The sequence below is a fragment of the Malaclemys terrapin genome, chromosome 2 (assembly GCF_027887155.1).
Source record: "Malaclemys terrapin pileata isolate rMalTer1 chromosome 2, rMalTer1.hap1, whole genome shotgun sequence".
NCBI classification, from domain to species: Eukaryota; Metazoa; Chordata; order Testudines; family Emydidae; genus Malaclemys; species Malaclemys terrapin.
In genome coordinates, this window is record NC_071506.1 from 170,551,838 (window position 1) to 170,565,358 (window position 13,521).

General features: G+C 41.4%; 1 protein-coding gene across 2 annotated transcripts in view; it reads left to right on the plus strand.

Moving 5' to 3' along the window:
• The window catches only part of CTNNAL1 (catenin alpha like 1), a 138,171-nt gene that overhangs the window by 18,346 nt on the left and 106,304 nt on the right, over positions 1–13,521 (plus strand). The window lies entirely within an intron of this gene.

A 13,521-nucleotide genomic window follows, 5' to 3' on the forward strand; every position in this document is an offset into this window, starting at 1 on the left:
GCATTTCCCAAACCAAGGTCAGAGAAAATCTGTAACCTTGGGAGTTTAATACAAGCCTTGAGAGTGGCAAGTATTAATTTTTAGAATCCTTGCGGGCCCCCACGTTCTGCACTTGAAAGTGTCAGAGCGGGGATTCAGCCTTGACAATAACGCAGAATGAATACAATATAACTTCTGTTTTGTAGCAGTGTAAAAACTGAATGCATGTAGTAAGTGAAACAGTAAATCCTCCTAATGAAAGATCTTGGTTAAAGAACGGGGGGATGTGAGTTTGTCATATATGTTAGTACTCTTCTGTGGATCCGCAGCTGCTTCACAAAGGTAAGTATTGCCCAAAGTTTGCAAATGTTTGAAATAGAGTAAATACAACACAGTGCATGGTTTCTCTCAGGATGCTCCTTTGTAAGCAAAGATTTGCATAATACTTCAGTATTGAATAGATGTCACATTGGAGAATTTTAAAAATACATTCTTTGCTTGAGATCAGACCCCATACAATTTTATTTTTAACTACCAATCTTTCATCAGCATGAGTCTATGAAAGTGGTCATTGGGTTGGGCTAGAGAGAGAGATTCTTTGGATTTGGAGAGGTGGTTAACAGGTGGTTGGTCATAGCCCTAGCCTGAGGGTTAGGTATATTTGTATTGTCACTTGTTTGTCAGGATCAGGATTGATGAAGTCAAGGGGAATTTAGGATGTTTTCTTACAGATAGTTGCTCTCTGGGACAATTAGATTCCTAGTGTGTGGTCACTTGCTTGACCTACGATCTTTATGCACCATAGGTTGCAAGGAATGAGTTGTTTAGCAACAAACATATTTAATTATCTGGACATGCGCATATGTGCAATAGGGAATTATTCTTGATTGACCTCTGCACATTCCCATTCTTGGAATGTGTTGATGGTGCAATTTGGACCAGTGTCACTTGCAAGTAGCACTTTCTATTGTAGCACACTCGTATCCTCTGCCCTGCCATCCACAGCTCTGACCATTCAGAGGGTGAGGGCATAATGTGTTTTTTGTTTTTTACAGGACTAATTCAGCTTCAGGGTGTGAAAATGCAGTTAACCATAGCCTACTGTATTATGTAAACTTCTGATCATTGCTTGTGTTAAATGTACAGATAAGTAGTGTTATTTTTATGGACCTTCAGATAAATGATATTGGATATCATATTCTTGCTACAGTGTATGCAGTAAAAGGTTTTTATAGACTTGAATGTCAAACATTGTGTGCTTTCTGGCTAAAGGAGTCCTCATTAGGAAAGATGAGTAAATGTTGGTCCTAGGTACTATCTGACATTTAGAGAGATATTATTTAAAGAGTGCAGTATTTGAAATTTGTTTTGTTTCTAAATGAATGAGCTAGTCTCTCTTTAGTTACTGAGAAGCTTGTCTCAAAAGCCCACATATTAAGTCCTCTGCAAGTGTCATCTAATGTGACAGAACAGTTGATTTTATAGTGCAAACTTATTTGCAGGATTTGTATTCCTTGAAATTTTTAATGAAAATGCCCTTTGTAAGCAACTTGATGTAGAAGGGGGGGAAATGCAAACCAGTATAAGAACTAGTGCTCCAGATGTACTGTGGAACTAAAATGAGTCCTTATTCCCTGTAGAAAATATCTTGAACATTTTGCTGTAGCAGGAATAAAAAAACTTAGAGAATTCATTGAATAAAAATTTGACACAATAAGCTATATGTATGTCATGATATGTGATAGCTATAAATATTTTCTAAAACCAGGTCATGTAATGATCACTTAATGCTGTCCATGCTCAATGGGGTCTCTTGCACTTCTTACAAAGAAGAATTAAAATATAAGTGCTAAGACCCTCATGTGAATGAGAAGATTATGGGCCGTATGACAGACTGAACATCTTTTTGTGGCTATAAAGCATCAAGATACTATTAGACAACTTGACCAAAGAAAGTCAGAAAAGAGCATTCTTCCACGGCTGCTCATAAGCAACAAGTCACATGACACCTAATTCCTGGCAAAATCCACGGAAAGGAGGCAGACTCCCCTTATTCTCAGACTGTTGGCTCTCCAGAGCCTCAGACAGGTGTCTCATGGGAATAGTGCAAGAGGGCTTCTCAACAGAACTCAAACACCACCTGAGGATCTGCTTCACCCAAGCTCCCTTAAATAGAGGGTTGTAGAAGAATTCATTACTTATCTCAGTGAGATTTTTCAGGGGAATATTCAAGCCTATTTTCTTTCGTCAGCAGAAAAAAAAAATCTGGTAGTACTAAGGCAATACTTAGCCTCAGGGCGTGTACTCTAGATATGTCAAATTCAAAACTGATAGTTTCTTTTAATCCCCAGGGATTTCTTCTCTTGACAAATCAGAAAGGGCACATTCATATTCTTGTAGAGAAAGCTGAGGGTTTCCTTTATGGATCATACCCTTCCATTTGGCCTTTTGTGTATTGCACACTTGTTCACAACGATCACTTGTAGCCTTGAGAGAAACGGCATTCACACTTTTTCTGAACAACATCTTCATCAAAGTGTCCCCACTAATGAAGGTGAACAAAGATACTTAGTGTACAGCGATCACCTTCTTCCAAGAATACTGCTTCTCCATAAACAGTATTCTTCTCCGAGATTATCAATAAGATTGTCTCCCCTCAAATCTGTGCTGTATATCAGAAAAGTCACAACAAATCCACTGGAAACAATTGTTGAATTGACTTTGACTACATAGAACCACAGAGGAAGCTCATTTCTTTTGTTCAGGCACAAGAACTTTGACCAGTCAGTTATTTCTATGGTCATATTAGGAGCTTACCTAGGTAGCCCTGCTTTGACCTTCTAGAGAAGCCCACAAACTTTAGGGGAGCTTTGGCAAATGTATTTCACTTCCCTTCCTTCCTTACTCCTCTTCCCTCCTCCCCAAGCAGTGCAGATCTCAGTGGAAGAGAACTTTGAAGCAGTTAGTTCTGCAGGTGAGTGATCAGCGAAGATTACTCATGTTGTGCATGGGTGGGCTTTTATTGGCATTTCTAAGGAGGGTGACCACTTCATTGAAAGTGAAGAAACTGGGCTTCCACAACCACTCAGCTGTCCCTAGAAAGGGAGGATCAGTGGTTATCAGAGCCATAGAAAAATGTAAGACTTATTGTTAAGCAGATAAGACCCTACCCAGTGTCTCAGGTGGGTTTCTATTGACAGTCTTGCCATGTAATATTAGCTATATAAGTATCCTCTGTCACTTGGTTATAATTTAGTTGTGTGTGTTCGTTACATTTCACTTTTTATTAGCACCTCTAACTGATGTCTCCATAAGTCTTGAGTTTAGTACACAGTAAAAATCCCTTACCCTACTTAATTAGAATTTCTTTAATTAAAAGTCTCCAGTTCTTGAAAACTTAAAAATTTTATTTGACCTTGATTTGGAGGATGGCACTTACCTTAGGGTTACTTTCTCCTAAATGGATTCTGCCTTCAATTTTATGTTTCTCTAAAACAAAAGGGAATGTATCTGACTTCAAGGTTTCAAGAAGGGAAAAAGATGCTTGACTAAAATACTTTCCTCGATCATTTGTTCTTTCCCATCACACAGCTGTGCTTTCTGAAGTAACAGGATATTGGGAGCAGATTTAATCTGTTCCTGCAGAACTTTTCTTCTTCTAATGATGCTATTCTACATATGGTATAATTGTGATTCTATTCATTATTTACTCTGGAAATTATACTTTTACTGCTTAGTAATATTTCAATGTCAGCCTTCTCCAGCTCTGTCCTTTTTCTGTCATGATTTTCATAACCAATCCAGGATTCAGTGGTACCCAGTATTCTTGCAAACAGTTCTTCTAGTTTTTATACCACAACAGAATTCACTGTATCTGATGCTAACATGTATTTAATTATATACATTACACCAACATAAAATATTTCCAACTTTAGTATTTTTTTTGTTTATTCTGTATTTTGATTTGTGGTTCAGTTTAACTGACCTTGAGATGTCTTAACATTGACAACTGCTGTGGTTTTTTGTTATTTCCCTTCAACACATACAGCCCCTCCCCCCCCACCAAACAAACTTCACCAAACATCCTTCCAACTTCAGTAAATTAGACCCATCATAGTAACTACCCCAGCCTGCCTTCAAACAAATTAGGATTGTGTATTCCTATCCCATTACTTTAATCCCCAACAGCTGGGGAGATGTTACTCCTCTGCATTGTAGAAAAAAATATCTCCTTCCCACCTTGAGTGCTGTTAAGCATTTTACAGTTGGAATGAGCTAGGAGGGATTTAACTCTGTTTTAGAGACATTCCTTCCTTTTTTTTCCTTCATACCAAAGAGCCTGTCCTCATGACAGAGCATCTCTTACAAGTAATAAACTACTTATTGTAATCCCATATTACAAATTTTTGTATTTAAAATGCTTCTTACCTTTCACACACGATTGCAGATGAACATTTTCCCCTGACTCATATTCCATGGCTAACTTCTAGAGTGTTGACGACACACTTCCACAACTAGGAAACCAGTCTTTATAGACTCTCGTTCTCTTCACAGCGTACATGGAGATCCATCAACACTGAATAAGAAACCCAATAGTGGTAACAAAATTGAAATTGTATCCCATACTATTGTGAACAACATTGCTGCCAACCCCAATAAAAGTGTTTTTCAAATAGTTTGAAAAACACAACTGTGACTTCTTCCTCTTCTCCTCCTCTCTCCCCCCCCCCCGTCTGCATGCATTTGTAGTAGCATTTAAGTTATTAGTGGAGATAGAATAATGTTAATATATAATTATTTGGAGTGAAATGTGGGATTCCTTTTATTCTGAGACTTGTAATTAATTCCGTATCCTATTCAGGGTTATACTGAATATAGTTATGTTTGTATTCATATGTGAAATGCCTTGGGATACAAAGTTAAAGCCAAGCGTATAAATCCAATTTGTACTGTATCTAGGAGAAGTCAGTAATGTCATCTCTCACATCTTTATATACGACTATTTGCTTCTCAAAATAGACATATGTTGGAAAATAGTGCCAAAACATATTTAGTTATCTAAGTAAATATATGCTGGCCTGTGCTTTAGGGTATGCAGATGACTCATAAGTCCTGCAATTTAATAGAGAAAAGTTTTCAGCATAGTTTTGAGTTCAGTTTATCTCAGACACTTTCAGCTCTGTATTAAGACATTGACTATAATCAAATCTCATGCTCCAGGGCTTCAGCTGGTCGCTTGTAGGCTGAAGGGTTAGTAAGGATCATCTCTCTCTCCTTTCTCCCCCCTCCCTCCCTCACCCCCCCAGGACGCGCAATTGGCCAGATACATTCTGAGGTATCTTTTCCCCTTCCTCTGAAGCATCAGAGATGGACCACTGGACAGGGTGGACCACTACACCTCTGGGGTGGTGTAGTGAATCCTCTTTCTCAGATAGGTGGGTGGCATGTCTTGCTTACATACTGGTTCCCAGATTTGGGGTCTTGAAAGAATTTCCTCCTCAGGTCAGATTGGCAGGGACCTTGTGTTTTTAAACTTCTTTTGCAGCCTAGGGTGTGGCTTGCCTGCTAGGATCATCTGGCCATATCCCACTGTAATGTGGTGCTCATCTCTTGAGCCCTTCCTAGCAGCTGGGTGTGGTACTGCAGTCCATTTCTTTCCCCTGGTGCCCCCTGTAGACTGCCAGGTGTTCAGTGACTTAGTCCTCCGGCCAAGTCTTAAAGTCCAAATGAACCCCTTCTGGGGGTAGGAAAGAGTCTAGCAAATAAAATTGTGTCTTTGCCTTCGCTAGGGTCTTCTGCCTTGGCTCTGGACCCTATAAATTCAGCCCTTTTTTTCAGGCTCCCAAACATGCAGTACCCCTCTTGGGATTTATGCCACTTTACCTGGGACCAGTACAGGAACCTGATCCCACCCAGGGACCCTATACATAGCAGCCACGTACTGCTTGCTTCAGTTCTCTGCTGCTATTTCCCTGGGCCTCTTCCTACTAGGCTCTTTTATCACTAGCCCCATCCCAGGGCCAGTGTCCCCTGGTTCTTCTCCCTCTGCAATCCCAGTGTGAGTTCTGCCAGCCTTAAACTCTAGCTACTTATCTGGCTTGTTTGGACAGGATGGAGTACCCTTCTTCTCTTCTCTGATCCCAGACAGGAACTGACCTGCTAAGACCCTGCAGTGCCTTTTATCTGAGCCTGCTGGACTCTTATGGGCTGTTGCTAGTTCTTCTAGCCCTTGAAGCACGAGGTCTCTCTAGCTTCCAAGATAGGGTTGCCACCTTTCTAATTCCAGAAAACCGAAAAACCTTGCTCTGCCTCCGCTCCCTCCTCTCTCCGTTGCTTGCTCTCTCCCACCCTCGCTCATGTGCTCCTTTTCACTGCAAGGCCCAAACAGGCATATTTATTGTTTTGACAGATGTATTATGCTAAGTTCACATTTTAGTTATTAAAGGACCCTAGAGCTGGCAGCAAAATAGTCAAAAAGGGTAATTTTTTAAAAAAATGAAATTTTATAAAGGTTTTCATGATTCTTTCCTTCCCCTCCTCCCATTTTTCGTAACCAGCTCCATGTTTTTTGTTCACTTAAGTTATTGTAATTTTATGTGTGGAATTAGGACCACATATTATCACAGCTGCAAATGGGTCCATTAATGGCCCACTCCTGAAGCCCAAATACAAGTCCAGAGAGCACAACCACAGAAATGCATAACTGTCCAAATACATATATAAATAAATCTGTAGAAACTAACTCCCACACCTGCATGCAGAAACACACGTGTATTCATGTGTACACATCTAGCATGCAGATACACATATACTTACACATTTTTTATTATTTCAGTTGTTGTTTAGTGCCTAGAGACCCCAACTAAGATCAGGGCTCCAGGGTGGTAGGTGCTGGACATAAACATAGAAAGAGAGAGTCTGCCACAAAGAGTTTATAATGTAGCTAGACAAAGGTGGGGAGAAATGTATAATACATTGGCTCTTCTGCAATTACTAGTCAACAACATTCACTTTTTAAGAAAGAATGCATTTCTTTTGGAGTTCCTTTCTCTTTTAAAAACTTGTTATGAAATGAATACACCTATATTTTATGTCATCAATTTTTTTGTGCGCAAGCCAGCAAAAGAAATAAGTCAGAATTAGGCTGCAAATTTTATTCACACAGGTATACACACATGTGGGAATACGTGCACCTCCCTACACACACTCTTACACACATACAGTGCATGCATGCACACAGTTGCCTACACAGAGACACTTTTTCAGACACTTTTCCAGGGGCTGCCTAAATCACCCAGCCAGGAAGGGAGGAGGGTGGGCTGGAGGGGATAAATGGGGGAAGGGGAAGGAGAGAGGATGGGGAGGGAAAGAGGCTAAGGACAAGAGCAGGGTGGGGGCGAGAGGGAGTAGTGAAGGAGAGAGGAGGAGGTGTGGGGGGGTATGTGGGGTGGATGGGGAAGCAGAAGGCTGCAGATGCATGAGGCTGTGGGAGCCACAGAGGTGTATAGGGATATAATGGGAGTGCAGCAGTGTATGGAGGTGAATGGGGTGTGTATGTGGGGGGGTTGGGATGGGGAGGGATGCAGGGATGGGGGGTGCGGGGGGCTGGAACGGGGAGGGATGCAATGTGGAGGGGGTTGGGATCGGGAGGGATGCAGGGATGGGGGTGCGGGGGGCTGGGACGGGGAGGGATGCAATGACGGGATGGGAATGTGGGGGGCTGGGATGGAGAGGGATGCAATGACGGGGGATGGGAGTGTGGGGGGTTGGGACTGGGGAGATGCAGTGACTGAGATGGGGGTGTGGGGGGTTGGGACTGGGAGGGATGCAATGACGGGGATGGGAGTGCGGGGGGCTAGGATGGGGAGGGATGGAATGACTGGGATGGGAGTGTAGGGGGTTGGGATGGGGGGGAGATGCAGTGACTGGGATGAGGGTGCAGGGGGTTGGGACGAAGGGATGCAATGACAGTGAGGTGGGACAGGAAGGAATGCAGTGAGGGTATGGGGGTGCAGCCCCATTCCCAGCACTCTGAGACGGGGATACACATACCTCCAACTCCTGGGTTCTGGCAATGGGGCAATAGACCATGGTTTGCTGCAGGGCATGTGCTGCAGCTCGAGCCCAGCCACGTGAGGAGAAGAGGGCCGGCCGGGCAACAGTGGGAGAGGCGTGTGCCATGTGACCCCTCTCAACAGCCGCCTGCTGAGGGCTCAAGTGGTGCTAGTTCCTCCCCTCCCCTGACCTAGCCAGTGGGAGCTGCACCTGAGGGTGGGGGGCGGGGCAGCACGCGGACCGCTCCCCTGGCAGCCCTAAGGATAGGAGCTGGACACACCGGCTGCTTCGTGACCCAGGAGCCACGTGGCTTGCGGTGCGGTGGCTAGCAGGGAGCCTGTCATCCCCACACGAACCGGACATTTAACAGTCCAGTCAGTGGTGCTGACTGGAGCTGCCAGGATCCCTTTTGGACCAAAACCGGACACCTGATCACCCTATTCCAAGATGGCTGCTCCAGCGAGGCCTCTCTAGGCAGGCCTGCAGGGCACAGTTTTGCTGCTTTTCTCCCACTTTGCTGCTTCCTTAGGCTGGTTGTAGTAGAGCAACAGGGCCTCCAGCAGGGGCCATGAAGGCCTGGTACACTCTGCCACACTCTCGGTATCAATTCCCTGCTGTTGCAAATACCTTGGGCATTTGGTGGCACCCTGGTCTTTCCTGTCATGTGCACATGGTACGCAACAGTTTAGTCTCTAGAGGACTGAAATACTTTAATCTAACTAAAGTCACTGGGTTCAATATAGGTGAAATTGAATGGCTTTTGATATACAAGAGGATAGACTAGATGAGCTCATGATCCACTTGGCTTTACCCCATGAAATGTATGAAAAAAATCTATATTTATTTTATTATTTGCCAATAAAATAGGGTGACAACACAGATAATTAAAGTGGAAAGTTTCTAGAATATGTTGTAATTTGCATCTGTCCAGTTTATCTTCTGAGACGGAATACCTTCTCCCTCCTCCCTGTTAACCATTGTCATGTATATCAAGTTGATTGTTGTTCACGAAATGTGAACCCCACCTTCCTTCAACAAAAATCAGTTTACCTCTAGTATATCTAACTTGCATTTTAGTCTGTGGTTCTGTTTTGAATTAACCAATTTGTCATCTGCTTAAAAAAAAAAAAAAAAAAAAAGTTGGTTTTAGATTTTAGAATCTGTATGCTTTTATTAGTGATTCTTATGATACAAAATCCAGTTGCTTCTGTAGGGACAAGGAGCACGACTCCCAGGATATAGTAGTTGTGTCCTTCAGGTGGGATTTCAGCCTGCTGTACCTGTTTCCATTGTGGCACTCCATAGGTGTTCCAGAAGAGAACTAGGTCCACAGGGAACTTGATTCTGATCACTCTGAGCTAGCCAAAATGTACAAGCCTGGTGAATCTGGTTGTGGAATTTCAGTTCTGGCTTCTTGTGACAAAAGATCTCCTGACACAGGTCCCTATCACCTGTGACAATATATCTAATTTCAGGTATAGGGCATGGCTATTTGGAGAGCAAACTTCAGAAATAAAGGCCTTTGCATAAGGTCACTTCAAGGTTGTTCTCTTGGAATCAGTCTACTTTGGTGCAGCATTCAAGGGTTTGGGAAAGTATCAGTTCTTGGTGTGATGTTCACTCTATAGTTTATACCCTTCCTGATATTCTCGAACTTTTTCGGGGTAGTCTGCCTCATAGGGATGAATGCCAGCTCACTGATTGTCCAATTACCAGTAACTGTGACCTCACAGGCCCACTTAGATAATGTGGCGTTGGGGGCATGTTCCGGTTAAATCTGGGTTCTGTGGGGAATCTGAGGCTGGTTTTCAGTTCACCTGCCCCCCCTATGAGAATTGAACTCAGCTCTGAATGCTGTCACCAAATCACTATTCAAGCCATTATGAAGAACTCTCTGGCTTTTATCACTTAAGGTCCTGTTATTACTCGCAGCATGTTCATCCAAGTGAACTGGTAAGTTTAAAGTAATTTTCTTGAAGGGATGGAAGTGATTCATTTGGATGGAAATTAGAATTAAAAATGCACAAAAACATAATTCTAATATTGTTCATTAATTAAAACTAAAGGTGCTGGATACATAAGAAGAAAGTGTATCAAATGTTTTTATTTAAAACTCATTTATTAAACAAAGGAAGTATTATCTTAGTGAATTGAACGTATTGTTTCTGGTCATGTCCTTCAAGATTTTACAGCAAGTAGAGCTCTTCCTCTCACACCTAGTGTTTATTCATAGAAAGAGGAAAAGAAGCTCTCCTGATTTTTTTGTCTAATTGATTTTTCAACATTGAACTAGTCATTGAATTGAACTAGTTGAATAAACTGAAATGAAGATATCCTCATCTGCAGGTGCAGAGAAGGATACTGCTGTCAAAAGTTGGTTTAGCACTTAGTCTTATTCCAGGTGTTTAGCCAGTGACTTGTACCAGTTCTATTTTTTGACTTTTTTAAAAAAGGCTTTAACATTGGTTGTCATAATTTCAAATTTAATTTTAAATTGATTTAGTTTTGAAAAGAAAAATATATTTCGTTTAAAAAAAACTTAATTTGATTTTTCTGTAATCAAGTCTATTTTTATCCATGCTAGTGCTCAAGACATTGCTGTGTTTTTTGCGAAAGGCTTCCTGTTTTGTTCCATTTGAACCAAAATATAATTGTCCCTCTTTGTCCTAATCCTAAGGAACAGTAAGGAATGTTTGAATGTGATCAGTCTTAAGAATTATCTCGGTCTCAGAAGCTCAGATGCTTTTCATTCTGCATCAAGGTTCTAAGAAAGAACAAACAGCACGCAAGTCTACCCGGTATAATTGGATAACACATCCTCTCATGGAGGCGTATTTCTGTAAGAAGTGTCAGAAGCATTCAAGTCTGTCTTTATGGAATTATTGGATTTATCATGGGAAGAGTGCATACGCAGCTCTGCTGGCAATTTGTAAAGCAACCATTGCATCACGTCACATTTTTCAAATACTGTATTAGAGTGGATGTATAGCTTCAGTAGATGCAGCATTCAGAGGGAGAATACTGCAGGCCACCGTGGGTTGCTGGTGCCTCCGTTAGGGGTCTGGAATATGCTTTGGAAGGTCCCAAGTGTCAGAATTAGCATAGACTATCAAAAAGAAAATGGGGAATTTTCCTTGTTTGATCACTTTCTTTCTTCAGGACATTCGTGTCAGTTCATACTCTACTCTCTTTAGGCTAACATCACTCCATATAGTTTGTCTAAGATTAATTATTTTTTTTTTTACTTTAAAAGTTAGCAATTTATCATAGAACTGTTCATAGAGGTGTTACCTGAGCTTATTGAGTGATGACCTCACCAAAAAGGTTTTATGTACTGTCTCCATCTGCTGCAAGTATCTGAACTTGGCAAAAGATCTTGAAAGAATATTATTCAGGCAAAGAAAATTTTCCATTAAGGTTCTTCTGTTCAGGTTCAGTGTAGTATTCTGACTGAAATTTCTGTGAAATGAATGGAGCTATGTAGGACTTCGACTGGAATATTGAAGTTGTTAATAAATATTTAATACAAACACGTGTTCACTTACTTTATTATGCTCCTGCAAAAGTTAGTTTGCTGCAGTGCAGTTAGTTCTGTTGTGTGGGGAAGTGGAGGGGGAAAGAAGGGGTTGATAGTGGGGAGAAGGTGAGAGAGCATAAGTCCTTCTGTTACTGGAGGGAAGGTTTGACAGCCAGAAGAATTTGTTTTTGCTAGACTGGAGTAGGATGGAAGCATCCCCTTGCACAGACCTCACACACCCAAAAGTATTTTCTTATAGCTGGGCAATGTTCTGCAGTTCGTTTTTTTTTTACAGTAAGTAGAGATGGTTTGTAGGTTTCTTAATCCCTCTTTCTTTTGTTTTCACTACTGTGGTGAAATAAGACCTATTTTGATGCAAGGCTAATGCGTCCAAAATTGAGCCTGATCTAAGAGTAGTTTTTAAAAAATGTGTATCAGGTCTTGTGAGAGGTGGGGAAAGTTCCTCAAAATGTAGTTTAGCTCCAGTCTTGATTACTTAAATATTTTTGCTGGGCAAATTGCCAACATCAAGATTTTGATTGAGTACATGCACATCTCTGCAAATGGCCTGTCAAGGCTATATCCCCACTTTGAACTTTAGGGTACAAATGAAGGGGCCTGCATGAAAACTTCTAAGCTTAACTATCAGCTTAGGTCTGGTCTGCTGCCACCATCCCAATGGATTCCCTCCCCTGGGAAGCCTTGAGAAACCTTTCACCAATTCCCTGGTGAATACAGATCCAACCCCCTTGGATCTTAAAACAAGGAGAAATTAACCATTCCCCTCCTTCCTCCCACCAACTCCTGGTGAATACAGTTCCAACCCCCCTGGGATCTTAAAACAAGGAGAAATTAACCATTCCCCTTCTTTCTCCCACCAACTCCTGGTGAATACAGATCCAACCCCCTTGGATCTAAAACAAGGAAAAAAATCAATCAGGTTCTTAAAAAGAAGGTTTTTAATTAAAGAAAAAGGTAAAAATCATGTCTGTAAAATCAGTATGGAAAATAACTTTACAGGGTAATCAAACTTAAAGAGCTCAGAGGACTCCCCTCTAGTCTTAGGTTCAAAGTACAGCAAACAAAGATAAACACTCTAGTAAAAGGTACATTTACAAGTTGAGAAAACAAAGTAAAACTAAGACACCTTGCCTGGCTATTTACTTACAAGTTTGAAATAGGAGAGACTTGTTTAGAAAGATGTGGAGAACCTGGATTGATGTCTGGTCCCTCTCAGTCCCAAGAGCGAACGAACAACCCAAACAAAGAGCACAAACAAAAGTCCCCCCCTCCCCCCCCCCGCCCCCGAAGATTTGAAAGTATCTTGTCCCCTTATTGGTCCTTTGGGTCAGATGCCAGCCAGGTTACCTGAGCTTCTTAACCCTTTACAGGGAAAAGGATTTTGGAGTCTCTGGCCAGGAGGGATTTTATAGTACTGTACACAGGACAGCTGTTACCCTTCCCTTTATAGTTATGACATGGCCTTTTTTCTATTCGTGAGATATAGTGGTTGATTAAAATACACAAGTTCTGAATAGACAGAATGGAAAGATGGCAGTACTTGTGAATGTGTTGGCAAACCAAAACAATGCAGATCAGTCTAGAATTATACAACAACTTTAACAGGGACACTGTAAGTATTATTGGCCTGTCAAGTGACTTTGAATGGTTTATTTTTAGTACACCAGCTCCCATTACTACATATGAAGTTTAAAAATAAGTCAATCTTTAATCTTTTATGAGAAGAGGGTGTGAGTTCAGAAGCGAAGAGGGAGCACCAAACTGCTTTTTTAATATTCAGTTTTGAATTTGTTTCCAGAAATATTTAACAAATGACTCCATGTGACTCAGTGCAATAGTGTGTTGGCTAATAAAATTGAAGGTCTAGCCCCAGGTGTATTTCAAAACTTGCTAGTAATTTTCAAGTTAAAATGTTGACTAACCTGCCATCCTAACAATTAATTTCTTTT